The sequence below is a fragment of the Lathamus discolor genome, chromosome 9 (genome assembly GCF_037157495.1).
Source record: "Lathamus discolor isolate bLatDis1 chromosome 9, bLatDis1.hap1, whole genome shotgun sequence".
In the NCBI taxonomy this organism is placed as follows: Eukaryota; Metazoa; Chordata; class Aves; order Psittaciformes; family Psittacidae; genus Lathamus; species Lathamus discolor.
The window spans coordinates 11,902,807-11,927,468 of NC_088892.1; the positions used below are offsets into that span (position 1 = coordinate 11,902,807).

The 24,662-nt window shown below is 40.7% G+C and overlaps 1 long non-coding RNA gene across 1 annotated transcript; it reads right to left on the bottom strand.

Annotated features, from left to right (window-relative positions):
- Positions 1-2,830: 2,830 nt before the first annotated feature.
- Positions 2,831-5,413, bottom strand: LOC136019547 (uncharacterized). Its single transcript, XR_010614941.1, has 3 exons — positions 5,197-5,413; positions 3,720-3,857; positions 2,831-2,924 (listed from the first exon to the last, which is right to left on the bottom strand). It is a non-coding gene; the product is annotated as an uncharacterized LOC136019547 (long non-coding RNA).
- Between the last annotated feature and the right edge of the window lie 19,249 nt (positions 5,414-24,662).

Sequence of the window (24,662 nt, forward strand, 5' to 3'; positions counted from 1 at the left end):
TACTTTCAGCTCAATTGACACAGAAAAGTCTGTCTCGAAAAGCTGCATAACAATGCCTTAAAGACATCCTTAGCTTCTCCAAAGCCCAGGTTTTGGTAATGGCTAGTCTTACTTAATTTTGTGAACTACAAAATATTTGCAAGCATAAACATCTCTTCTACCAGTTCTTTAAAGCTTATTCAGAGAAACAAAGGAAAAAAGAAATGGCAATGAAAAACTTAAAGCCTCAAGGCCACCATCAGCCCAAGGATTTGTGGCTCTCCTGAGTGCATTTTTTTTAGTGTTTCTGTTCAAGCTGGTACAGGAGATTGACTTTTTAAGGTTGATGGTATTGATTTAATTCACAGCCCTATACTCATTTATCATGATTCTTTAATCAATAGTCTAGCTACTTAAGATACTAGGAGTTTAGGTCCTTATTTATCTAGATGACATTTTGATAGCACCTATCTCCTTGGGGGCTCTTGTCTTTCAGGTCAGCACTTCATTTCACCTCATCTTTCCCTAAGGTGCGTAAGCAGTGGGAAGACATTAATGTCACTTGTCCCAGTGTATGTTTAGGTGTGGCGACACCATGTTTTGGGCTCCTCAGCAGGTTTTTATCATCACAGAGGCATACAGGTCAGGTGTTGAGCTGGTGAAGACTGATAGCTTTTCAGCAGAGCCACACTGATTTTCACCAGCCAGAGCTCTCTCCTTCACAATCCACACTGGCCCCTTCTAACACAAAAGGAGCTGCTGAAGTTTAACCAAAATACAATCCCAAGTACATCAGCCCTCACCATTTCATCTTTTCACCCTATTCCTCCCCTTAGCATTAAGCATCAGGAGAGTGTTTCCTGTCAGCCTATTCAGTAACTGCTTCAGTTCTCCAGGATGAACCAGCTTGTTTGGAGCACTCACAGTTGATCACTAGGTCCTCTGTACCCCTTAAGTTATACCAAAATACATACTGATAATGAGATTACTACAAAACCACATTCATGTATCTAAGCACAAGTTCAAGTTGCTGGGTTCAGTTATTGATTTTAAAACATTGATGTTTTTTGTTAGGATGGAAGATTTTTGCTTTCATTTCTAATGAAAGAATGAAAGCAAAATGAGGAGGAAAGGTTAGCTGATATTTGCCTTTAATTGCAAAAGCAGTGCACCTACACTGCAAAAGACTTGAACACCTCAGTAAAAGCAAACTAGGAAAATAAAGACAAATAAACTGTCTCAAGCTTGGAGGAGTCAGTGAGTTGGGTGTTGCAGCCCCAGTTCCACTGTCCAGCACTGCATCCTCGGGTGCTGTGAAGTCAGGGAAGCTACTTCAGATTCACCATTGAACATCTGGTCCCCTGCAAATGGGCTTTGCATTCCAGGAGCTGAATTTCTTTCAGCCATTGTGTTATGCAAAATAAAGAACATAAGTGATAGAAGTCTGAGCCTTGCAAGTGAATATGGCTGCATCAGGAAGCCCCTCAAAATTTGCCTGTTTCAAAATTGCATTCAAGCATTCAATGTTTTGCATCTCTCAGAGTAACTGAGACACAAATATTCTTCAAGTTATTCCACAGCTAAGCCCAGCCTTACGAAGTGCTACCTAAGGAATTCTCTCTGACTGGTTTCATGCAGACCAGTGTCAACACTTCCTAGTCTTGAATCTTCTCCAAGACCAGTCAGGAACAGAACAGCTTACTACCCCCAAAAATAGGATCCAAAAACTTTCAAGGCATGAAAAAAAAAAAATGTTGGAAGTTACTTTACCTCCAGAAACCCCCTCTGCAGAGTCCAGAGCAATTTTCATGGCTCTATGAAAATTCACTTTACAAACTTTTGTTATAGTTTACAGGAAACTATTGCTCTGCAAAAGAATCCCAAAGTTACTTTGATTGGACACATGTCAAATAATTATAACTTACAAATGTAAACTCACACACAAAGATAAAGATGATGATGGTGGTGCTACTGTCATACAGACCACTACTTCGTTTTGGAAGTAATTCTACCTGTTGCAGTGAAACTCCTCAGGAAGCATGGTGTTGTTGCAGTCTGGAGCTATTCGATCCCCTGCCTTTCTCCTGCTACTGACATATCTTCTGACTAGAGTATGGTTAATATCTGCATGGCTGCTACTGAGTTTTCAGTATATAATGACATTGGCTGCATGCCACACAAGGCTCACTCAGTGGTAGTTCCACTGTCACTATGACACCTTCCTATCCCATAAACTTGCTTGTTGAACCTCACTGTTAGTTATAATCTCTTCTCACAGCAGTAAGAAGACTGGATTTATCTCCACCAAGGTCTGTGAAGTTACACTGGCACAGTATGGTCATGCTGCATCCAATCCTCATGTAACTATGAACTTTGACTTGTATCTGAAAAATAAATCTCTTCTACTGTTTTAGAAGAAGCAGCAAAGATAGTTAATTCCCACTAACAGATTTTCCCTAAACTCACCATAACATTGCAGATGAAATCTACTGTACACAAGGTCTTCCCATTCACTTCCACCTTTAAGACAGGTTTATCTAGGAGAGAAGTGGTGCTTGAACCTTCTGCTGAGCTTCTGTACACAGGGGTGATTTTTCCCAGACTGTTTACCCAAAGCCACTGCTTCCCAAATCAGTAGAACAACTGCAGCTGCTCCCTGACACACAGAGAAATGTCATCTTTCAGAAGGTCTGCCACAGCTTATATCTCAAAGGCAGAATAAGTAATGTGGGGTGACAGATGCTTTCATAGCTGTTTTTGCTTGTAGAACTTACATAGCACATACATAAATATATCTACTACACATGCAAGAATGACTTTATTTACACATTTCCTTCTTGTCATATTTAATTCATACACACTCAGTCTGCTACATTCCAACTTGGCCAAATCCTTGTTCATCAAACTATCTTCCTTCAGCACTGGAACATCCTAAGGGCACACAACTGAGAGAAGAAGGAAAGCCTATTAAGTGACAAGGATGCAATGCTTATAAAAATTAAAATGTGTGCTGGGTGTTTGGGAAAGAATGAAAAAAAAATAATTCAAGAGCTGCATTGAAGTATGCTGAATAATTTTAAAATATTAAATCGCGGCCTTAATTACTATGTCTCTAATCTCATACAGTCACACTTCACTTTGAGGCAATTTGTGATTAAATAATAATACTTTAAGGCAAATAACAACACTTGGCACTTTTATAGTGCCTTTTGCCTAATTAGTTTGGGATTAGTTCCTTTGCATTGGGTATGGGGCTTTGAAGATATAAAGTGCTAAGTATCATTATGACCTGAGAATCTCAAAGCATTTTACCCATATGCATTAATTAAGCCTCAGAGTGCTCCTATGAGGTAGGTAGGTATTTCTGTATCCCTCTGTGTTTGGCAGGCCGAAATGGAGAGAGGATTGGCCACTGTTTGCAAACTTGAAGACACATTCTGCAACAACTTAAGTGCACAAGCTGCCTTCCTGGACTGGAGACTCCCCATTGCCCCTCAACCTTAAGTGTCCATATGGACATCTTCACATTTGACTGTAAGGCTCTCGTACCAGAAAGCTCTACAAGGACAGCTGGGCGTGCTCAGAACTGCCGGGAAATCAGATCATTACTTAGGAAAAGCCATAAAAATTCATTTCCACCTTAATGACACCAGTGAGAAAGCTACCCTCACTTTCCTGGTCAAAGTCTTACAGACATAAGGAGTGAAACTGAAATATTCCAAACAAATCCAGTGACTTACGTAGTGGAGTCAGACACAAAGTCCTGGTCTCCATTTCAGGTTATATGGCCCTCAGGCCTTCTCCAGTAACATAAGTTTCTTTTCCATTGTTTGTTTCCTCCCTCCACCAGAACTCAGAGACAGACTAGGGATAACAGGCTGTTACCAAAGCAAAGAAAGGAAACGTCTTCCTTTATAGTTCCTCCATTATGAAAACATAAATCAGCAATAAGGAGCTACAGAATCTTCATTTTATTTGTAATTAATATTGTACCTGAAGCAGTCACCTGCAGAAGAAAGAGGTATGAAAGGATTTCAACTAACTTTGATAATTAAGGGTATTTAGTGTCCTTTAAACATAAAGTTTAAAAAAGACGAAATCCACAATCTGCCTTAATGTTCTTAGTTCAACAAAGTCTTCGAGTTGACAGCTAATAATTAATTAACAATGAATGGTGTCTTTCAGCCTGTCACCATGATTGACACTATCATCTTCTGAAAAGTGAAAGATTTGTTAATGTGGCAGACTACAGTCTGGGAAACATTAAAGCTTCACAATTCCCACCGCTTTCAGCTTAATGCCTGAAATGACAGGTGAGCTAGCTTGAAAAGTGGAGGAGGTGAAGAGAACAGCAGCAACCTCTGCTGGCAGAGGCACGGCTTCCCCTCTGGGCAGTGATTACCCTACAGACAGGAGAAATTAGGGATGGAAAAAGAAATGACTGACTCTGAAAATCCGAACTGTGGGAGGCTGGGAAGTATTAAGTGTCAGAGTGCACGGTGCTGGTGGCTCGTCCTGGTTGAACCCAGCCGCAGGGCAGAGGTTGGGCTGGGTTCTGGGCAGACCCCACTGGAAGGGCTGCTGCGATCACCCTTCACTCTGCCAGAATTTCTCCACTCAGCAGTGTGATTCCTGGTTTATCCCAGCATATTCACCAAATAAATACAAATCAGCTGACTAAGGCAGTAACTGGGAGCTGGTTTTCAATTATATGTATTTGTTGATTTTTTTTTAATCCTATTTTTACGGATACTGCCAAACACTATGAAATAATGTGTTCCAACTTAAAATAACTGACCTAATTAAACAGAGATACTTTATTCTAGTAAACAGAGAGTCCTGTCTTCTCACCCACTCAGTATTGCTGCTGTCTACCACAGATCCAGCTTGTCATCAACCTTCACTCTCGGCTTTCCTTAAGCTGAACTCTCAGTGATGGCAACTTCTGTGCTGATGAGACACCTGCACCCATGGATGCCCATCTCCTTGGTCTCGCATCTGCAGGTCTGCCTTGACTCTGCGGCTGCAGAGCCCTTGTTCTACAACTGCCTCTGTTAGCACAGTCTGCCTTTTACAGCTCATTCCCACTTCATGTCTGTCAACTTTTTCACAACTCAGTTGCATCGGGTGCTTAATACACAGCAAAAACTTCTGTTTGCTTTCATCCCCCTCCTCACTGCTTTCCTTTCTCTCTTCCATTAATAAGGTCTCTCTTACCTTTTCACACTTCACGAGGCCTCATTTTCCAAGCTTCCATCCCAGATCATCTCCTTTTACACCACCACCACTTCAGCTCAGGAGAAAGCAGCTCCAGCAGAATTGTGGAGACCAGAATTACTTCCCCCATCAGTTTCTCTGGCATTCCCCTAACTTTTCTGGTAAAAATAAATCCACCTCCATAATTCATTCTGCCTCCTATTCTTTATCCATTCAAGCTTTTGCCAACTTTCTACCAAGAAAAAAAAAAAAAAAAGGACACAAGACTGTTAAACATTTGCACATCTTATTCATCCTCCTGCCTTTTCCCTCCTCCTTTCCTATCAGACACAGAAATTATTTTGCTTCTGCTCCTTTAGTTCTCCAGGAATTATTCTCATCCTCATCCTATTTCCTCTGTGTCTTTGTACACCCAACATTACCATATTCAGTGTCTCCCTGCTCAGAAAGTCCCCACACTGACACTTCTCTTCTTGAAAAGAAGTTGAGCCATCCCTGCTTCAGTCTCCACATCCCCATTTTGCTGATTTTGTCTGAATAATGGTGTTCCCCCATCCCTTTTCCTGTGTCATGTGTGTCACATCCTCTCACACACACACACATTTTTCACACAGGAACCGGTCAATCCTGCTGTCACATCATGTTCTCTCTGGCTTTCCTAATGCAATATTCCCCCAATACCATTGCCCATCAAACCATGTTGCAAATACCTTTTTATTAGCTCATGTGTTGCTGTTTTCCCCCTTCCTCCTTGGGCTCTCTGTTCTCTATTATTTATGGATTGCTTGCCTTGAGTTTTGAGGCTGTTCATGATTTACTGACACATCCTGTTTCCTCTCATCTGCTCCCAAGATGTCAGTTCTTGCCTCCAATCACCAAATCTCTCCATTTGCTACTTTTAAAAACAAGGACTTTCCTGCTTTCTTTACTTTCTCCCGTGTTTCCCCTCACACAGGAAACAACCAAAAAATCAATTAATTCTGTTTTTCAAAAAAATCTTCTTTCTATTCATGTCTACAAAGAAACTGACAACAACAGATCATTTTTTGCTCGGATCTCTTCACCTGAAATGCTGTTTCCTTACACTATTTACACTGCTGCTTACCAGGAATGGTCAAAATCCCGAAGTGGATCTTCTGGTTGCTGTAGAAATGTAAATACTAAATAACAAAAAGAACTTGGAACCAGAGTAGGCAAAGTACACACAATTTATATCATTTGCTTCTTGCAGAGAAAACTCCAGAGAGCACCTGCAAATAAACTAACAGCCCCACATCCCTAGCAGGCTTACATGCCAGTACTGATGATGGAGGACCCTCAAGCTCTATGCACTAGTTTACCAGCCTCCTTCAGGTGTTTTCTTTCTTATTTCAAAGAAAGAAACGCAGGGGAGAGAAGGGGAAGAGCATTAGAAGACATCCCCCCTAACATACGTTCTCTCTGAAGAGGAAACTTTGGGAACCATGCATTAAGTATGCTAAAAACACAGCAAGCTAACAGATGCGCAGGAGTACAACAACTTGACTTTTGTGGGACTCCTGCAAGCACAGTCTGCTTAGTAAAGGCATTAATTAACAATTTTGCAAAGGACAATGAGATTATAACAATTATTCACTGCAGGCAGCCTATTTTTAACTCCTCCAGTCTCCAACATTTGCTTTAGCCTGCATTCCAGATAAATATTTTATTCTGTGCAGGCAGAAGGTTCATTATACAAGTGACAAAGAGAAAGCATCAACTGCCATACCCACAGATCCTAATGCACTTGGTTAATGTAGTTATGTCACTGCAAAACATCTTGTCAGCATTTTGTAATTAAAAAAGAAAAGCTAGTGCAATAGTAAAGGCAAGGCATTTAACAAAAGACAAATATCACATGCAAGATGATCTTTCAAAGCAAAAATAGACATTACCAAAGTAAAGCCTTGATAACCTTGCCCTACATACTTCAGTACCCTTGAATGTTCTTTGGCCCAATAAAGTATCCTTTCCCTCTCTACAATAGCACTATTCAGATAAGTAACACTGACCAATCTACATGGTCGCAACATTTTTCAAAGAACAAAAAGTGTTTCTTCCCCATTGAGTCAGCAGGATATTTATTTCCTTGTAACAAAGAGTTTTCTGAACTGCTAAGAGATTTGTCAAAACTGAATCACAAGCGATACATTAAACAACCAGAGGGGAGAACTTATTATTAGGCATTAAAAGAGAAAGCTGCAAGTTTATAAATAAGAATAGGAATGTGTACTTGACTTTGTAAATTCTCAGTTAATGAGAAATCAAACATGAAAGGCAAACATTTAATCTAGAGTAAATTCAGTCATTTAAATCACAGCCACTCACAATCCTGCTGTCTTACGCTTCATAATACACAGTAAAGGGAAGCTAGCAGGGCATAAACATGTGCTTGCTCAGTGCTCAGAATAGCTGCAGTTATTTAAATACGAGTTATCAAACCACCAGAAGGAGCTTTATATTAAGAAAATGCCATCTCCCTCCATTGCAATCCAGCCCGTAATAAAAGGCAAGCCACTGAACTGGCCTCAGTGGTTCCTGCAGCAAGACAGAACCTTGCCTTTACCAAGGACATGCCCTGCTCACAAGGCTGGGAAGTCTCATTGCCTTCCTCTGGCATGAAGAGTCCTGGGTGGTTGGTTAATTGCAAATGCCTAGAAGGCCACACCACGCTCGGTGGACTAGTGTTTAATACTCACTCAAGAAGGAAAGGTGGGTTTACATTGCCACAGGCCAACCACCACATCAAGTCTGGATGTCCTACACCCCATGAAAGGAGAAAGGAGAAGTGTCATGGTTTAAACCCAACCACAAAGCTCATTCACTCACACCCCACCCCACCCCCTTTTTTTTTTTTCCCCTCTTTCTTTCCTCCCCCCACCCCCGCCCCGACCCTCCCCACTCCCGGAGGGATGGGGAGGAGAATTGAGAGAATGTAACTCCCACGGGCTGAGATAAGAACAGCCCAGTAACTAAGGTGTAACACAAATCACTGCTGCTGCCACCAATGATAATAATGATAAGAGAAAATAACAAGAGAAGAGAATACAATACCACTGCCGAATGAGTTCGACCCCCCCCAAAGAGAGACCGCGCCCTTCCGGGTAACTCCCAGTTACCTCCCTGGGCATGACATACTGTGGTACGGAATACCTCTTTGGCTATCTTGTGTCAGGTGTCCTGTCTCTGCTTCCTCCCGGCCTCCCCTTGTCCCTGGCAGAGCATGAGACTCACAAAGTCCTTAGCCAGAATAAACATTATTAGCAACAATTAAAAACAGTTGGTGTTATCAACTCTCTTCCCAGGCTGGAAGTCAAAACACAAAGCTTGTACCAGCTACTAAGAAGGAGAAAAATGACTACTGGTAAACCCATGAAACACCTGCTTCCTCCATTGGCGTATCTATCAACTACCACATTTTAGAAAGGGATAACACGTTACACCAAAGACTTCCTAGCTGCATATACCGGTCTGACACCATGCCTTCTTGCTGCCACAACTCCAGAGAGATAGGATTAAGATTTGCTCATTCTTGAGCTTTTCCCAGCTGCTAAAATAAGTACCTCCCTGCTCAGCCAGCCCTCTATCCAAAATCCACTGGGAGGCATTTAATGTTTCCTCCACATCCTAAAGCCCCTGGGTGCAGTGGATTGCACCCCAGGAGCCAAGCATCTCAGCATGCCATGCCTGCTCTTCATTGGTGGCCCTAATGTTTCTTACATACAATACGGGACTGGAAAAGACCTCCTAGGTCACCAAGCTTACAAAAATCATAGCACTGGAAGACACCCCAGAAGACCATTTAGCTCACCCTTCTATACATGGCAAAATCAACTGTAAATATAGCATTTGCTTTTAAAGATCTCCAGTGATGCAGACATCACAACTTCCCTGACAGTCTCTCTCCATCTTTTGCTTGTTTTCACTCCTATCTTGAACTTTTTTCTTCAATTTGAGGCCACCACTTCTTGCTTTGTCTCCATGGACAAAAAGATATTTAATAAAAAAACCTCAGGCTTAAGCAAAAAAATCACACACCTACTTTCTTCCAAATTTGACCTATTAATCCATAACACCAAGGAATTTTTTAGAATTAAAATTCCTTCTTGTTTTCCAAACAAGCCCAATGTGGCATGAAAACATGAGAACGTGATGAAGATTTAAGTGGTTTGTGGAAGATTTTTGTAGAGATTTTTATTGAGAGGAGAAATAGGAAGGTGATTCACACTTTGTCCTCATATTTGCTATTCACCTAACTAATGATGTTGAAGAAATTCATCTTAAAGATGGTAAAGTGTCATGCATAGCTTAAAGAGGAAGATTAGCAGTAACTAAATTGTTATGGTTCTTGAATTGAACAGTTTCTTTTATTCAACATTAAAAAGGGACTCACTCTCAGAATTTCAGCCTCTGTGGTTGAACCATGTCCTGGATTATTATGCACTAACACAATTATCCTGCAGGCAGTCAAATATAAGCTTTCCTGTTCATCTGTCATATACATCCGGGAGCACACATGGCATTCCTCTCTAATTTGGTATCCTCCAGCATAAGCAGTTCTTCATCCATTACTGCAACCAAGGATGATGAGGGAAGACAAAGAGAAAAAACAGTACTGGAACTCAAGGAGAATTAGTCTATGCTGTGAACACATATTGAATAACAGGAGGAATATATTGGTCTTTATTGCAATCTGCCCATGGCTAGTACAGCTGAATGGTCCCTGCTACATGTGTATTTTCAGTGTTTTATGACTTTAAGAAGAGCACTGATAAGAATACACAGACAATTTCAACCCATGAAAGATTCATCTAATAAAGTACTAGGCTGTGGTAGCTGGAAACATTTCCCTGATAGGCACTCCCTCTGTCCTAGGTGTTTTACTTGCTCCAGTAACATTTCTTGCAAAGAATGCTTGGGAGGGTTTTTGGGGGGGGCTGTTGTTTGGGTTTGGGTTATTTTCTTTTCAATCTAACATGCCTCCATAGCAGCAGAAAATTAATCTTTAATTGATAAATGCAAAAGCTTAGACAAACCACAAATGCACTATTCAGCATGTCAGAATTAAAAAGGAAGTTCTGGTTCTATCAGGTTTCCACACCACATACAGCTGCAACGTTGGCTTGTATTACTAATCACTTGCAGTATTTGTGTCTTGGGTTGTAACAGATGGTGTTTGTGAGGCATGCAAAAGCTTCAGATAGCCAAATGGTACAGCAGTTGAGATAAGGAAAAAAAAAAAATCCTCAAAACAAAGTACCCATCCCTGCTGCGGAAGCTGGAATGTGAGCAGTGTTTAAATTATTCTTAGTCTCTGCAAGCACAGTGGATTTACGAACTCTCAACCCTAAATAAGACTAGATTCAATCTTTCATATTTCATTACCCCAGTAAATCCACACAATACCAGCTATTAGACAACACAAGACAAACCACAACAAAGGGAAGTTGTGATCCTGATACTTTGAGAGGTCTGAGCTCCAGATTACACCAGTACAATTCGGGTGTAGCTCACAGATGTTTTGGTAACATCTCAATTCAGATGGCAAAAAGTAGCACTCCATATGCTAGGGCACTTGAAAATTCAGTATGATGCACCATTAATTCAAAAGCGCACCTGCAGTATGTAGTAACCTGCTCTATAGCAGCCTAATAAGCTATAATTCCCAGTGCTGAGCTATTGGCAGGTAATATTCAGGGGACTTCTATGAGCCTCCACCTCTGGGGAATTGTTTTCAGCTGTGAGCTTTCTTTCCTCCATGCTGACCTGGCTTAATAGACAAGGAATGGATGAAGGACACAATGAACATCTTCATACCAGCACTTAACTTTCTGACGTCTCAGGAGATCTCTCAACAATTTCATATGTTTAACAAAGAAAGATGCTGGGGCCCAGAGCAACTGCCAGGCCAGACTCCCTAGGCTTGTTTTGAGATGAAAGAATAGAGACAACAGAACTAATCCCTGCCAACTCTTTGTTGCATTCAAGTCAATAGTAGGTCTTTCTAACAGCATTCTCAAATCATGCAGTAATAAAATTATGACTGTTTGCCTGTTGCTTTCTGTTAAGTAATTACCATTCAGCAATATAGCATGGGTATTAGGTGGGGGAAAAACACATACTTCGTAACTAAGAACTGTAGCTGATTTTGTACTTTTTTTGGACAACAAAATAGCCTCTGACCAATTTCTTTTATTCATTCTTTATCCTCCTTTTACATGAAAAACATAGGAACAAGATAAAGATTAGTTTTTCTTCATTCAATAAAAGAGAATGGCTCTAAAACAGAATTCAGAAGTATTTTTGTAAACAAGACTTTTAGAAGATGCTCTGACCAGTGCCAGATACCATTATGCAAAGCTGACTCACATCATACTGAACACAGCTGGGCTCACTTATTTCTCCATTTCTAAGGACTGTTAGCACTGAAAAACCAACCTGCATTGCTTTTAAAACTCATCCAACATACAGGCTTTAGAGTCTCTCAATGCTGGCTAGTGGGCTTAATTTTATGGCAATATTCATGCTACCTTTGCTTTTAAAGCTGCCTAGTTTTGTTTAAAAGATGATAATGTTTAAGCACAATGCCAGTCTGAACAGCCCTTACTACAGGTTTACATGACCTTGACATGCAGCAGCACTGACATTTATTACCAGTGATACCTGGATGATGTTTTTGATGCCTTGCTATCAAATTTGGAATCACTGAAGGGAAAAAGATTTTATATTACTATTCGTTGAAGCAGGACTGATTCTGTGGAGGGTTGCCCAAGAACAGCACCAAGGAATCTTGTTACTGCAGAACACAAAGCTCAGAGAACTAATACAGCATTAAAATACAGAAAAATGTGCTTGGGTCATTTCAGATAATGTACAGGCAGAAATGGATGACACCATTCACCAAGGATTTATATAAGCACTGAACAAAACATAGCTGATCACATCTTTGTGTAGCAGCAAAACTACAGTCACCTGCCCAGATAATCAGCACTTGCCTTTCTTCCTCAGCACATCAGGCTTACAAAGGAATTAGTAACCTGATGCTTCTCCAAGTGCTTTCAAAGAGCCTGGTCCCAAAAGATGCAAGTATTTTCGCAGGTCTTCTCTCATAAAGGCCGGAAGAGTTGAGATAAACCTCAGCACTGCACACAGCAGGCACACGATGTGGCTTTAATTGCTTCTGCTCTACCTTAAAATCATGAGAAAGTCAATGCAAGTGGGGAAAAAATGGCTGAGCAGCATATATAGCCCACAGAGAGACCTTCAAGAAACCCAGTAACTACTCCTAGTTGTACCAGAGACCTCATGGACAACCTCACAAATGTCACCTTTCCTCTTCCCCAGGTCTTCAACTTGTCTAAATATAAAATGATAGCACCAACCATCAGCACTATTTTATTTTATTTTTTAAGCTATCAGCATTACCACAGCACTTTACAAGGATTTATTTGTTTCCTCTCATTGCACAACACAGCCCTGGGCACAAAAAACAGAGGCATCCTCTGTCAGACACATAGAGAGACCAGTGTTCATGCTACTCCTGCAGCAAGCTTCATTGCAGGCATTTAATTGTCAATTCTCATATCTAGCTCCTTCCCAATCTTTTTTGTTCCACAACAATCAGAATACTTCAGTGGTTGATGAGGCAACACTTCTGTCAGTCATGTCCTCTACTGCTAGTTTCAATGACCAAATGAGCATATCAAATTTGGGCTGAAAAATCTGTGCTTGTGGAGCTGAATCTGGAACCAGCCTTCTGAATAGGAACACAGCAGATATTGAACTTGAGGTTGTTGGCACTAAAAGCAGAAGTTCTGAACTGAAGGCCTTCCCATGTGGCAGCCATCTTGCAGCAGACCCATCAGCATCTTGGATATAGCAGCCATTGGAGGTGTAAAAATCACATGCTACAGTAAACAAAAGCTACATCTTTAGTATTATTAGGCAAAATCCTGGGTCACTTGTTTTCTATTACTGGCTAAAGAAGGAAACAGTTTCTCAAAGAGGCAATCGGTCTTGCTAAAGTACATGAGCATAAACTGAATCAGAGCTGCAGAAACTCACTTTACATTTTATGTAAAAATAGAAAAAGTAATATATGCAATAGAGCCATTAAAATGCATGTACATTTGTGTGCAAGTTCTCTTTCTTCTCTTCCTTTCCTTCCCAGCTTGATAACTATATTGTTGATAGGAATAAAATATCAGCCTTTACTTGTACACATACCCAAGATCTTGTAAGTCATTACAACGTGTTTTTGAGATTTGCCACTTCACTGCTCTATAAAAAGCTTCCTGAAAAAGTATTAACAGATGGCCTCTTACTCTCTGAGACTGTTCGCAATACACCAGATGGCAACCTGAAACAGAAAATCCAACTTACATTTTCAAAACTGAAAGAAATGTGACAATATCCTCACAATAAATATACAGTATGAAGGTAGCAATAAATGATCCGTTTGAAGCAAACTGGCTTTCTTTATTTAAGCAGCAAATCCAGCCCTCATTTTACAGCATATTGCAGAATGCTTCATAACCAATGCTGGAAGTAATTTCTGATGCAAGCAGAAAGTTTGCTTTAAATGAGCAACAAATTTACGAGAGGCAAGGTTATTTGAAAGAGTGAAAAAATGGGCCAATAGCCATGGAGGTTAAGACTTTGTATTCTGGATCCCTGGTATCTGGTTTGTGTCTGAGAACTAGTCAGTAGGTTGCAGTGGTTTAGCTATTAAATGTCAGAAGTATTAAACCAAACTCGCCAGTCAGGTTCTTGTTAGGGGAAGGTAATGACTGTTCCATACAGTTACGGCTTTCAAGCTTTCCAATTCACCTGCTAGATAGCAGCTCAGCTTACAGGAACTGGAGAGCTCTGCTCAATGTAATCAACTATTCTCAGTGCCCCCAGCTGTTCTTTGGGACTGGGACTATCACTTCAATGAATCAGGATATCCTTCAGATAGAGAGAGTAACCCCCACACAACAACAAGTCCCACCAAAGCACAAGGACCACTGATGGCGTTAGGGATGTCTTCCAGCACACATCAGGAAACCTAAAAAGAGGTCTTTGTACTTGCGCAGTACCAGCATGATGGGGGTTCTTTCTTGGATAAAGCTTTGAGGCATCTCTGAAATTTCAGTAACGCTCATTTAAGTTGTGATCCTGTTCCTAATGGCAAAACCCCAAGGGATTCTGAAGAGATTAACAGTTCTTACACAGAAGACAGGTAACTTTCCAAGCATCTCACACCATGGATCAGTGTAATTGCTCCTAGCAAGCTCACCTTTCACATGCAGGAAAGGTTCACCTGGAAAGCCCACTGATTTCTTCCTCCAAAAGTGGTACCTAGAGACTGGCAGTGGAAACACAAATGCCTACACCTGCATTCATGGAAATAGGGTTCTCTGTTGTGCCATCAGGTTTTAAGCAGAATTCCCTATTGAAGTCAATATGCCATAGCATAAAATTGCCTGTAGGAAAAACTAGAAAATTACAAATTAGACAGCTGTTCTAGCATTGCCTGTAAAAGGAAATTATTTCTATAAAACTGCTATTTATTATTAATAATATAAAATACTGATAATGATACCAGATGTGTGAAAATTGTCACAGAGAGTTTCCACCCTTTGCTTTCTCATTGGCAATAAGCCCATTTTCACAAGCTATAAACAATAACAAAGATAATTCTGGAGATGAGGCAATAATAAGGCTAAAGCTGTGCTTCTGGTGCAAGCGTATCAACATGTAGCTGAAAGACCTTTTTTGATAGTCCAGGACAGTAAATGTATCCACAGATTGGAGAGTTTCAGGGAAGAGAAGAACGAATCTGCTAAGTTCCAACCCTCTGAGGTCAACTGCAACATGCCTGCAGATTTTACCCAGAGCTGGAACAGCCCATTCATCCTAAAACAATGGTTTAGTTGCTTATTAATATTGTACAGCTTTACCATCTTCTGATTAGACTATAGATCCGTAATGGTAAAAATCTACACAGTACAAAAAAATCAGAACACAGAATAAAGCAACATCCCAAAGTGAATATTACTAATGTGTTCTCAGTTGTTCAAATCACCAGCACGATGCTTAAGTAGCAGTGTTTAAATAGTCTTTTGTATCTGACAACAAAAGTCAGCATGTTAGGATCTTGAAATTGCCCAATGTAGAAAGTGATAGTATCAAATCCCACCACCCCCCACCCCCCACCCACCCCACCCCACCCCCCGGGTTTATTACTCTTTAAACTGCTGTTCATGATATGAGCTCACCGCATCCAGTTCCCACCTGGTGCTCATCACCTTCTGGAATCAGGCCAGACTAACACCTTCACCCCTTGCAACAACACCCTAATGCACATCCCCTAATTGCACGACTACCTCCATACAACTACCACACTCCTTGCAAAGCCCTCTGTAAGGTTCAGATACATTGCTAGGAAAGGGAATGGTAATTGCATTGCTTTCATCTGTTGTCTTCAAATAGGTGCTAAAGCAGGAGCTGTGACTTAGGTCACACGCACCTTCCTGCTCTGGCACTCTGACTTCTTGGTGAGCTAAATGAACGGGAGACAAAAAAGAAAAAGCCCAGCTAAAAAAAAAAAAAACCAAACCAAAACACCCAAGCAGGTTTTTTGGGATATCAAGCTGAACCAGCTCCTAGGGAAGCAGACATGCACCAACAGAAAGGCGAGTGCAGAGCCAGCCAGCTGCAAACACAGCAGGGCGCTGGGACCACCTCTGCACTTGGCAGTCAGCTCAGCCACAGCAGGGAGAAGGCTTTGTGCTGTGGTGTCTAGCACTGAGAATGGGAGATACGAAACACTGAACATTTTCTAGTAAAAGCCTCACGCAGCACCACTTAAACTAGAAATCTATCTTTGCCATTTGAGTGAAACAATGCAAATCTACTAATCCCAGTGGCTTTCACACAGTCACACCAGCAGAGAACTTGATTTACTTTATGAAAGAGGTTAAAAAAAACCCTGAGTTCTCATAACATTTAGTTTCCACTATTCATTCAATGATCAAATGCATGAAAACCCTCATTATTACCCCACAAGCTTGGTTTTCCATATTAAAACTGACTGAATGACAGGGGATAACAGATGATGACAGCCTGTCACCATTCACTTCTGGAGCTGGCAGACTGGAGTGGAGTGCTTTGCCAATGTACAAGCTCAAGAAACAGAGATGCCAGACCCTAAGAGATGACTGCACTGGGCTTTTGAAAGCAGTTATATATACACTGCTCGGTCTCCAATCAGTGACTGATGCCTATGAAGATCTTTTTGCCTTGCTGGTGCTAATGAGGGAGGTGCTGGTATCACACCAAATGGGCCAGGGTTACTAATGACAAGGTAGTAATCGTGCAGGTGCGAGCCAGCCACAGGAGTTGAGCTGCTGTGCAGCCTGAAGACTGCCTGGAGAAGAGAACCGAAGAAAAGGACACTACTTTTCAGCCTGATCCCAGTTCCAAATGTAACTATTGCTAATAACATCATTACAAAACTGAACGGCAACTCTCAAAGTCATCTCCATTGTCTTGGCCATAACACTTCCAAGGCATAATAATTTCTAAAAACCAGTCACTTTAATGCATTTTGCCACTCAAATACAAGAGATCTCCTGTGTTTGCAGGTCACAACAGGAGCCCCACTGGCCCAATTTTAGATCTTTAAGTTTTCAGTTCTAATTACATTGAGAGTTACTTGACTTTATATTCCCCCCATACATGTTTCCTATGAACTTGTCAGGACAGACACTAACCAACTTGCACTGAGAACACACATATCTCAGAGACTTTGGTTCATTCTTTCTTATGTTTCTTCTGAATGTAAAGAGGGGGAAAATAAAAAGAAAAAACAAACAAACAAACAAGTGCACTGAGCTTGGTGGAGTCCTTGGTGTCTGGACCAATAGCAGGCCTGTCTCTCTTCGTTGCTATTACAGGCAGAAAAGCTTGTATCTCTTATCTTTATATTACTCATTAGAATCACAGCATTCACCGTAATTGCTGCTAATATTTTACATTTTAGAAATACTAAGTCTGTTTCCACTCGTACACATGCAAGCTACACAGTGATTTATGTCAGAGTTAGTAAAAGTGGTGTGTGGGGAGAAAACAAGACTCGTGTTAAGACAACTATAGAAATGCCTTGGGCTAGGTTTCTTTATGCAGGGAATAAAAATCAACTTAGCTGAGGCAAGAATCCTGTGAAACAGCAATTTCTACTTCATAAAGAGTTAAAGCACAGCTCTTAGGAGTGCAGCATTCAAATAAGAATCAGCATTCTAGCTGGAGACAAATGCACTAATCATGGTCATGAACACAACTGAACTAAATGTCTCAGCAAAACCACTCAGTAGTGGCATTAGTCATGATAAAGGAAATGAGTATTTTCGGGATAGGGGACACTCAAAGAATACAAACAGAATCCTTTGTGCTTGCTTCTATGGAGGAATGATGCAGAGCATGTATTTGAACAACTTGCTACTAAAATAGCAGCCCAGTTCAAGACATCCTTTAAAGAAATGTGTCTGGAAGAGAAAGAGCTGCTTCATAAATTGTTTTTCAATTGTCCAGATGACCAATTCCTCTATCACTGAGCAGGAACAGTTTAGCAGGGGAAAAAAAAACAACAAACACCAAACAAAAAACCCCCAAAAAACCCAGAAGTAATTATTACAGAAACAAAAAGTGTTATTTTAAAGTAAACTGAAATAGCAACAACAGAAATCTCTATTTTACCTTTAAGCATTCCAAACTTACCCTTTATTAAAAAGTAACCGATCTGTTCTGTACTCTATGAAGTTGTAAGGACATGAAAAATAGGACTTTGAGCCTCTTTGTAAAGTAATCTATTATAACCACATCTCCTTCACACACCGATCTTTTCTTCCAAGCACATTAGCTAGTGCTGTGGGAAGAAAACACCAATGCAACTGAAAAATTTATATAAAGATTTTGCAGTGAAAATTTCTAGAAATAGGATTTTTTTCTAAACTACATATCACATGAAAATGTGCAACTTCCTATATAAGAACAAATAATATTCAAAGGGTGAAAATATTTCTTATTGTTTAAAATTTGGAAACACTACTTCCTACATACTTCTAATACGTAAAATAGACAACAGAAGCATTCCACTACTCTGGTCACACATCTCAGTGACTTGTAGCTGCTGGTGGTTAACCTTATCACAAATCTTCATTTCAAATGCAAAATAAAATGTCTAGAGGTAGCCAGTATTCCAGAGCTTGTAATTTTCTCTCATGTTCTTTGATGTGTTGCTGACCTCTAGTCGAGGAGCTCTGGAATTACAGGGCAGAGCTGCTCCCACATACACAGATGACACCTGAATTATTCCAAAATCCTAACAAAGAAGGGAAGAACTGGAGGAATTTTGCCTCTTTCAGCTATGGTCACAAAGAAGAGGCAATGCAAAGTGCAGGCAGATGGAAGGTTTACATGAGGTTTGTGTGCAAGACTTGATGTAGGAACATCATGCTTTTGTACTTCCTCAGTTTTAGTTCTAATGTCTTGTGACTCATTGAAGCCTCTCAAGGAAAGTGAAAAGTTATTGATCTGAAATCAAGGATGCAAGAAACTGAGAAATCCAGACCTGGCTACTGTTTCAAACTAAAATACAAGAGAGAGAGAGAAGGGAAAGGGACAAGAGATATGTGGAACCCTTATGAAGCCTAATGAGGACAGAAGTTTCATCCTGTGCTACCAAAACCTTGCCACATAAACCCAATACATTACTGAAAAGTGAACAACTTGCCTTAAGATAGAGAAACAAAATATTTCTTCTCTATCACAAATGACATCTTACTAATTCTCAGTTACCCACTCAGGTGGGCCTCTTCAGCCCACTGGCCTTCTCTGGTAGCACCAGCTCTGGGTTGCAAGTGCCAGTCTTCTGGCAGTCGTTTCAACAAAGCATTTTAAACACATACTTTAGCTAACACACTCAAGTGTGCTTCTTAATAGGAATATACTGAAGGGCAGGGCTTCGTGCTTTACTAGGTTATGGCCTATCTGTATTCAATAAAGGTAAATGAACCTACCTAAATAAAGGTAACACCTACATCTTTCAGAAAGTGAATATTAAAAGAATTGTTGCTTACAAAGGTGGTGAAAAATTCTGATCTCATTTACATGGGTTTACATCAGAAAAAACATTGCTTTAACAGAGCAACATGGAACGAATATAGGATATTGGAGGTGTTTCCACCAAGTACCGTCTTGGAAAAGAGTAAACTGCAGGCAAGAGGAACAGTTACAGGCAAAATAACTCTCAAAAGAAATGAGGGTTTGCAAATTCTTAAAATACTAAGATCCATTTAAAGCAAAGCCATCCCCCACTTCCCTATCTAGAATGCCGTACCTCCAAAATAAATAGCTTTAATCTGTGCTAATCTCATTTCAGCAAAGAAAAACTAAAACTGGCGACAAGAAAATGATTATACGATCAAGTTCAATAAGCAATCTATTTGTTTTTAACTTCCCTGACCTTGATTTTGTTTAGTAAAACAAGGTATCCAAGTTTTCCAGCAGAGCAGATAAAGGAAGAAGATGAGTATCCCACAGCTGCATGTAATGAGGGCTCCCTAAGTAATGGATCACATCCTTCTTGCTGTGAAATATTTGAGAGGGCTCAAGTAAACAGAATCATTTCCTTCAGCACAAGATCAAACTCACTTTGGAAACAGGAAAACATGGGAAATATTAGGCTAGGGTGCAGGTTCAATCAAGGATAGATATTATACAGTTCATACCTGCCAAGATTTGTCTTCCAGGAATTATATCCTAATTCTATTACCAGGAAAATATTTCAGAAAAGGCTCTGTTCTGCAAAGCTGGAATAGCAGACACACAGATCAAACCAAACTTTTTCCAGACACATGATTAATACTTGCCCTTTTATTAGGCAATTTGCTGGGAGAAAAAGCCTTGCTTAAATTCACTGCAGCTCTCCGGTTGGGGACAGCATTTCTTCGGTCTGCAGGGGCTGTGTGTGCCAGCTTTCCAGGAAGGAGGAGAGGGAGGAGCGTCCTTCCAACAGCAGCATCGGGATGAGCCACAGCAGCAGCATAGCAAGTGTGACAGTGGGGTCTAAGAGGTGAAAGGGAAGAAAAAAGCTCCTGGTCAGAGAATTATCACTAGTATTTTCCAGTTGGGAACCTGGTATTTGTGCTAGTGTCTCCTCAACTCAGAATATTTTGTGTTACCTCTAGACCACATTCAAAAAGCTTCAGAAAAGAAAGAACAGCCTTGGGTTAGAAACACCACATAAGGAATCCCTGTCCATTTAGATAAGGGCCTGCTCACAATTCTTGCCTGACCTTGAGTAAAGATTTCCACCCTCAAGGCTGGAGTCCCCTACCTGCAAAAGGGCAGTGATCTTCCCTGGCTGCCCTTCTCTCCTTTAGCCCAAGAGTTGGGACACAGATACCACACTGTCTGAAGCACTGCAAACACAAACAGCCTAAAACCAACTCCAGCCTTTAACACGCTGCGAATAGGAATAATTATTTACGGAGTCAGATTAGAATCGGCATTTTTAATACCATAAGAAGCTGCATGGATCAGGATTTTTCCATCACTTTCTTGTTGCCGGTATTTTTAACTTTTCCCACAAAACAAAAATTACAAAAAATTCTGGTTTAAAAACCTGAACTGACACTTGTGAAATGAGCCAATTCCTTTGACAAAGGTGAACGCTTTCCTTTTGATGTCAAAATTTTTTGTTTTGACTATTATTTTCACAAAGTAATTGCATTCTCATTTGTTAGAGCACCCTTTGATATTATGTCAAAATTATGCAATAAAAATTGAAATAAACTTGCAGCAAAAGTCCCTGATCGTATCAAAGCAAAACTTTTCAATATAACTGTCACCAAACCAGTATCTCTACATAACACAGTTCTACTTAATCAAGTAAACATTTTCCTGACAAAAAAAGGCTGCAGTCAGATGATACTCAACCAACTCTCATAATCTCTACAGAAGATGCATCAGCAAGACTTTGGTCATAAGAATTGCAGCTGCACTTGCAGCCCAACATAGCCCTGAAGCACTACCAGACACTGACGTCATTTGCAGCCACTTTACCCAGCAGCTTCGATAGGCTGGCCAAGAGGAATCCAGCCCAGAGGTCTGGCAACAAAGCATGTTCAAACAAGGAGTATGCAACCTACAGGTAACTGTTCTTCAGTTACACAGGAAGCAGCAAACCAGCAAGCTTCAATGCAAGTAAATAACATACCAGAAATTAAAGATTTTGATCTCACTATGGCATCGAGACCAAAAGAGAAAGGGTTTTGAATACCTGCATAATGCCAAATGGAGTATAGCTGGCACAAAATCACAGCACACTGTCCAGAGGTAGATCTTCAAAAGTGCTTCAGAGGTAAATTCTAAGGACTTGTGAAGTCAATCATAACACATACAAAGTGTACAGATTTTGTATCTAAGACAAATAAATTAGAGCAGAAGCAGGAAGATCCAAGCACCCCTAGATGTCCGCACTGCCTAAAACCAGACATACAAAATATTTCCCTTTCCAGTCTTGTTCTCCTTAGATCTCAGTTCTTTCCATCTTCTTGCTGGATCCTAATCTTTCAGATCATGACTTTATATCCAATTTCACTATTCATTACACCTTACTGTTCCTTCCCTTTCTGCTGCCTCAGCCTATTACTCCCATTCTGTCCCCAGCTGCACCTACAGAATTATCACAAACTTTGCCATTTCTTCTTGGTTACTCAAAGCTACTTTATAGTTGGGGCCTATCACAAACTGCTGGATAAAAATGCTGTTGTTCTACTCAGTACCTATCTAAGTGTCAAAGATAGAGGGCAAAAGGCTGGTTTTGCTGCTTCATATGGCTAATCTTGACATTAGTAGTCTATCTTCTTTCCTAAGCAGAACTCCTACAGACTTTAAAAGGAGATCTGTACATGTAGGCAGAGAACAACAGTGGAGTCAAGATCCACCCATGCAGATCAGAATATGGTTTTCATTAGCTAGGAAGTCAAACACAGAAGCACAAAAAGCTTTGACACAATCATCTTCACTTGCCTGGGAGTTTCTGATGTAAAGAGCAAGATGGTCTAAGCCTAGAAAACCATAAAGTGCTGGAAAACCTAGTTACCAAGAGTATAATTTACATTCTTTATGTACTGTTTCACATTTGAATGATAAGTAACCACTAGAGGGGAAAGAAAAAATAAATAAATTCCACTTTCAACAAAAGATCTCAGCTGCAACCACCAGGCACTTCCTAAATATAGTCTGAGACTCCCTTTGTCCTAGAGGTCTGAAAAGTAAGCTGAGCACAGTGCCCAGCAAAACTTGGGTCTTGACCACAATGCTATGGCCATTTGCCCATAGTGATACTGCTGCCTATGAGAGAAAATACACATTAGCATTGAGAATTAAGAAACATCCCTGATAGAAGCATTGTCTATATCCCATCCTTCATGCTATGGAACGCTCATTCCAGCGGGTGACTCCACTTGACCAGTACAGCACAGCAGCAAGTCACATACATAATTAACATAAAACAGTGATTAATCAGGTAACACCTCACCAATAGCCAGGACACTTGCCTGCCTTTGCTGTCTCACCACACAAAACCATCTACAACTCACACAGACAGCGATTAGCTCAAAACACACCCTATTTCCCCCAGCAAGCAGAGAGCAGAGGCCAAAGGGGGGATTCCAATCTGCTGCACAGCACAGTGTGGAGCTGCAGCACTTCCATACACTTCAGTGTGCACAGCATGCCTGAAATTTGACCCAAATCTTCCCTTTGCTAATAGTGTGCTGTAAACAAGTGAGTAGAGTGTTACAAAGAACACCCGAATAAACAGCCATCGCCATGTTTTAGATTCCTTTTGCTCCTGCTTTGTACAGAAGCGTATTTTTTTACTTTGCTTTAAAAGCTTTGATTTTATGATGTTGTAAATCTATGTGCTAGGAACAATGTCATGAGTTATAACTGAGGGATGTAGAGCTGATTAGCGACCAAAACTTTAATTCCACTGCTTAATCACTCCTGTACATTAGCTTATTAATAGAGGCCTGTTTATTGACTCTGCTTTGTGCCAAGTGCTTAGGCCGGCTACTCCAGGGTCCCAGTGGAATCCCTCCACACATGCACCACAAGTAACAATTCTTGCTGATGCAGCAGCATGCTGTTCTTCCAGCTGTTCTGCCGCCATCCTGAGAAACAGGGTCAGCACTGGCAACTTATTTGTTTCCTGATGCTTGGCGTGCATCCTCTTTACTCTAGAGAGAGCCCTGGTCACAAGAGCACTTTATTTTCACTGCTCCTGTTAAGCTCTTCTCCAGTGGACGCCACAGTGGCCTAACAAAGCCCAACGCTCAGGCCCTCCAGGAGAATCAGCATTTTGGTTGGTTTGAGAAAACGTGCCTTCTCCCTTTGTGTCCACTGGCTTTGTATTTTGCTCAACTTATTCCATATCAAAACTCACTCCCACAGCATTTGCAAAAGCAAAGCTTTTTTTGCTGCTATGCCTCACTTGTCCTCAAAACCGTTACACCTCAAGTGAGCAGTAGGCAGAAGGGAACATCTCACTGGGTGGACAGCAGCCCCACTCAGTAACTTGTGCCACTATTCCACAATGCCCCTGCCCTGAGCACATGGAAACCAGTCTTGATTCACTGGCTGTCAGAGACAATTCTGTTTCATGCCTCAACAAAAGATTACTGGATTTCGATTAAGAAAGGTCGAGGGCAGCTTTTCCCTTCCAATATAAAGAGAAGACTTGAGGAAAAAAGAAATACTCATCACCTAGCACCAGGACTTTTATCCACATTTGAACAATTAATTTGCCTGAAGAGATGGGAGGCCATGTACAGGAATGTTTTCATGCAAATAAATTCCTAAATAATTTATCTACACGCTATAATTTTAACCCATCTCCCCCCCAAGTATTAGGGTTTTTTTTAAGGTGCTTTAACAGGGAAACAAAATCTCTTGGCTCAGGTAGCCAAATCTAAGATAATACCCATTTGCCAGATCAATGTTAAATGCACACTGTATTACTGCCCTAGCATATCAGTGATTTAGATTAATCCTTAATGCTTCAATACATCCCCCTAAATGATTTTCCCAATATTTAATTTTCCTTTGAGGGAAAGTGTGTAAGATACAATCAGCTCTAGCTGCAGAACCCAAACCTTTGCCTGGCACCGCTCTCGATATAACACACCTTCAACCAGTGTGAAAGTGGTATTGCTACACTGAATCTGCTACATGCAATGGCAGTATTTCACACTGAGGATCCAAGAACACATGCATAAGTGAGAGAAAAATACATTTTCATCAAGAATAATAATGCTGTAGAACCACAGAGCATCCTGGGCTGCATGAACAAATGACAAGTTCGTAAGAAATATATTATTCTAATTGAGTTTAAG